The following is a 5,365-nucleotide window of genomic DNA, read 5'->3' as shown; positions in this document are numbered from 1 at the left end:
TAAATGTGAATGGTGGTAGTTTCTGCATCATGGAGCACCACACCAAACATTATTTGAATGTCACATTCAGGCCTATTTAGACAAAACTAGAGGGTGAAAAAAAACAAAAAAATAGTGAAAATAGGCGATCTACAAGCTCACTCATTCGTTGCACATGGTGCCTGATCAATGGAGCAATCAAAACAATGATGACTTTTTGTACCTGATCAATGGAGCAATCAAAACAATGATGACTTTTTGTACTTTTTAAGTACACCAACCAGTCACAATTAGGAGCAATTAGGGGTTCAGTGTCTTGCTCAAGGACACTTCGACACTAACTCTGGGAGAGCCCGGGTTCGAACTGGCAACCTTGCAGTTACCATCCAGCCACTCTACCCCTGAGCCAAAATTCTTGCCCAGACGTCAACATTTTTTAACTGAACTGAACTGCTTTTGATTCCATGCAAACTGTGTCCTCGAGCAAATTAATGTGCCGATAATTTGTTTTGGCCCTGTTGTAACTTTGATTAATAGAGGACGGATGGATGGATGGATGGATCCCTGGACAGTGTTTGTGCTAAGTTGTGGTGCGGACTGAAGCGACAGCGTGCCTCGCCGGTTCGGATGTGACGTCCACCATCCACCGTAGCAGCTGACTACTATACTTTCACAGATAAATGGGGGGAGGTTTGTTGTGTGAGTCGAATTAATTCCTGGTGTCACGGGGGGAGCCGAAGTCCTGACGTCACTCGCTCATCCCCTGCTTCTCTATGGAGAATAACATGGGCTCATCTTAAAATCGTCTCATATAAGCATTGTGGTCCAAAAATAAACAAACTGTCTCGGCACTATTGTCAGGGAGGTGTCTCTGTATCGTCAGTCACTCATATATGATACAGTCTGTTTATAGCAAAAATGTAACTAGCAGTAACAAGAGCGTTTTCTGTCAGTAATGGCCCCTAAACACTGTAGGAGTTTTAAAGTTGTCGGCGAGTCATCAGATCGTTATGTATTTCACACTGCAGGAGTCTTTTTATGAAATCGTCTGTCATTATATCGTTGTGGCTTTCACACTAAACGATTGGTCGCCGACTAGGCATCACACACTGCAAGAGTTCACCAAGATGCCATACAGACCCGATACATATATCAGGGGTAACCTACCAGGGGTTCGCGAGCTACCAGTAGCTCACACGAGCTCAAGTAGATCCCGGAGTAAGCGGGTGTCAGACTGACAGGCAGCCAGCCATCTCTACCAATACACAGAACGTGGATTTATAATTAAATAGCTTGCAGTGATGGCCCCAGACATGTGTATTGGGCCATCAACTGCGTTTGTTCTATTGTTTGACCGCTATCTCTGGTAACCCCCGTGTTGTGATGCACAACTTGTGCATAATAGTCATACATATCAGAACAGAACAGAATAAAACGCACAGAGCTAAACAGCCTCTCACTCGCAAGCAGTGACTCTGACTATGGAGGGTCCGGCGGAAAAAAATCATAATCAATAATCATTTCCACCAGGAATGCATGCATCCTTCCGACTTAGCCATGTTTTGGCTCAGCGCAAGAAACCATTTACGAATGGGGACAATGGGACATGGTTAAAGAATTGCTGAATGTCACGGCAGACTGCTTGTTTTCTAACCTTAAAAAAAGAGGAAATTAAAGCATTGATACAAACGTATTCAAAGACTTTACATTTTTTTTGAATACTTTTCACTTCAGTTTGACGAGTCCACTGATGTCACGGACATCGCCCAGCTAACTGTGTTTGTCCGAATGGTTTTTCCTGATTTTACCACCAAAGAGGACTTTCTTGCCCTTATTCCATTGAAAAAAAAGGACAAAACTTCGGATTAAATGGAGATTTCTGAACTAGTAAATGACTGCCAACTGCCAGACCAGGACTTTAGGTCAATTGTGAGCAGAGACAAGTATCCCCTGATTGTGTCGTGTGCACTCAAGCTGCATGCCTACTTTGGCTGAAATGGCCTTTTTACAAATGAAAATAATAACATTATTAGAACTCGTATGACTGACTATCTGACTCACATCTTAATGACACCCTCAGACTTGCAATCACTAACTATGAACCAGATTTCAAAACATTTGCAGATAATGTGCAGTCACAGCAGTCTCAATGTCTGTTTGTTGTCTTTAAGTTTGTTAAAACCAATAAATATACAAAAAGGTGGGCTGACCCTGAGAGTATTGTATCTGTCACCATATCTGTTCAAATATATGGTCATGTATGCATTTGTCATTTGAACATCTGTAAATGTGAATATTCATCAAACTGAGAAACTAAATATTGTGCTGTATAAGCAATTTATTTCATGTCCTTTTTGTTTTGTTTTATTAAAAACAAAATAACAAATATGTTTATTGTATAAATTATGTATATTTCTAATACATTTGTCTTAATATTTGGGCATTAATTATATAACTATCAGAATGTATTCTTAAACTATAGTCTTTGTCTGGATGTGTGCACATGCATTGAGCCTGTCAGAAATCGCAAAAAACAAGTGTTTTTTTAAAACATATTTTAGTGGTAGATCATGGCTTACAATTGGGAATAAAATGGGCTCTTGGGCTTGAAAAGGTTGGTTACCACTGGGCTACATCATTTGTTTTTTATTCCAATTCATTTTGACATCTCACGCACGTGCAGGATACCGTGATACAAGCGCAAGACCGACACAGGACGCTGGACGCATCTTTCTCTCTCTCTCTTTCTCTCTCTCTCTCTCATGCGTGTATGCCACACACACACAGGAATAGCCAGGCTACACAGGGCGAAATGTTTGTGATAGCCTACGTGCGCTATAGCAAGACAGGACGTTAAATCTTGATTTTAATTAAATATTAAATAACTCTGTCTCTCTCCGTATGTGCGCACACACACACACACGCGCACGCACACGCGCACGCACATGCGCACGCACATGTTTGTACAGTTATATTGCATTGCATCGTGTATATGTTTGTGTGACATGTGGATTTCATTAATATGGACATTTAAAAGGAATTACAGCATGACTGTCAAAATGGACATTTCATATACATCCATGGTGTTTATAAATCATTGTGTTAAAAGGTGTTTTGTTTGTGTGGTTTCACATGCGGACACAGAGCAGGGCTGCACAAGACTATCGAGTTTAGATCGGCATAGACTCGCCCTTGTGGGCTTTATAAGCCACTTCCACTCAAGGCTGCTTGGTTTCGGCCTCGCGTGAACGCGCATACCGAGTGCAAGTGTAGGATGAGTGGCGAGGAGGCGGTTTCAAAAAGGGCCTGTGGGATAATGTGTATACTCCTGTGTTGCTGTCCTTTTCCGTCAGTGTGGTGTGTGTGTGTGTGTGTGTGTGTGTGTGTGTGTGTGTGTGTGTGTGTGTGTGTGTGTGTGTGAATGAGGGAGGAGTGACTGATGGAGGAGGCTGGTGTGAAATTGTGATTGAACTTGTGATTGAGTGAGTGGTTACCAGCTTGAGTGAGTAGACTGAGTGGTGGTGGCGTGTGAGTGGCTAGCTTTTAGGTGGACCCAGGCTGGTGATTGGCTCCTGGGAGGAGCCAATCACACAACCCATGAATTATTATGCTCTGTGTCTTGAACTCTTTATGTCTCATGTTTATTTTTAAGCGGTGCAACCACTTCATTACGGAGCTTTGTGCGTCTCTGGCTGGCTGGCTGGGTCTGTCTGAGCACGACAATGTAGCTTTTAGCGAAGATCCTAAGCAACGCTTTCATTCTTCATTTCAGCACTATATCATATTCATAGCTCGTAATTTCCGTTCTCACACTGTCAAAATCTGTTCACAAATCCAAGCACGAGCACTTTGCAGCAGCCAATCAGGTGATTTGACTCCGCCTTTAAATATCACTGCCTCTGACACTTATGTCATCTAGTGTTGAGAAGGAAGGAGGTTCATCTGCTCAGCTGCCGACCCACCACCAGCGTCTAGACTCCAATGCTCCAATGGGGGGTTCTCCCTATTAAAAGCTAATCTTATTCAATACATGTAATTGGAGTCTAATCACCAAAATAATCTACTGCTATAATCGTTTGCCATTTTACTTGCTAAACTGCTGTCAAATAACTGTCAAATAACTGCAATAAACATTTGCTTATTCCATATTGGTGTGATCTCTCCTTTTATTGAAAGAGTTTGGTTGGTTTTCAGAAGTGTCACTGTTGCGCAGCGTCACACACGCACGCACGCACACGCACGCGCGCACACACACACACACACACACACACACACACACACACACACACACACACACACACACACACACACACACACACACACACACACACACACACACACACACACACACACACAGGTCTGGAAGTTCCGGGGACGCCCACATGGTGTTTCACCACTTTTTTTTGCCACCGTCTAGTTTTGTCTAAAATAGAATAGACATTCAAATAATGCGTGGTGCTCGATGATGCAGAAACGACCACAGATGGATGTTCAATGCAAAATTCTGTCCCAGACATCAACATGTTTGAACTGAAGCGAGACTCATTGAAGCTGCTGTCACCACAACCTCTAACGTTAAAGGGGTAGAAGCCACACACCAAGCCGTGGTATAAAGACGTCTTTTCTTTTTAAAATAAAACAAACATTGTGATCTGATGTAGACCCTCAGGTCAATCTCACACAACAGCAACAGATCCAGACTGGCCATATCCTGGATTACACAGACATGGAGAGTCCTGTGACTGAACAAACACTCTATTACAATGAGTATATCAGACTATATAGCTTTATCCTTTTAACAAACAAACACACAAATAAACAACAATTCCCATGCTCAACACAGAGCCTAAAGTGATTTCACTTACACTCATAAGGCCATATAGGTAGCGACACACCTGCTACATACATTTGTCACTGTTCATATGCAGCAAATTATGTACAAAATACAAATGTAACAGAGTTCCCTTTTCTAGTTGGTTCATACAATAGGAAGCTCCAAACAATGTCTCTCTTCACAGACAACTCCAGCCATGAACATAATTCCACAGTATTCTTATATATCTGTCAGGCAACAGAAAGGATAGGACTCAAAAGCAGGCAGCAAAACCTTTAACAGGTTTTATTATAAAGTCAAGGGAACAGGCAGAGGCGTCGTAGGTAGGGAAAGCGTGGGTCAGGGTTCCGGGAAGGCTGTCCGTGGGGCGTCGGTTCCGATAGGGATTAGGCAAGCCGTAGTCAGAGTTCGGTCCGGGTCCATACACAGTGGTTCTGGGAACAGGCAAAAGTACAAGGCGTCAGGCAAGGGAAAACTAGGGACAGGCTAAGGTCAGATATAATAACAGGCAGGATAACAGGTTCAAGACTAACGGCGTGCTAACCTAGGGTA

Source organism: Electrona antarctica (assembly GCF_951216825.1).
Source record: "Electrona antarctica genome assembly, contig: scaffold_53, whole genome shotgun sequence".
NCBI lineage: Eukaryota > Metazoa > Chordata > Actinopteri > Myctophiformes > Myctophidae > Electrona > Electrona antarctica.
Note: the sequence above shows the minus strand (reverse complement) of the source record.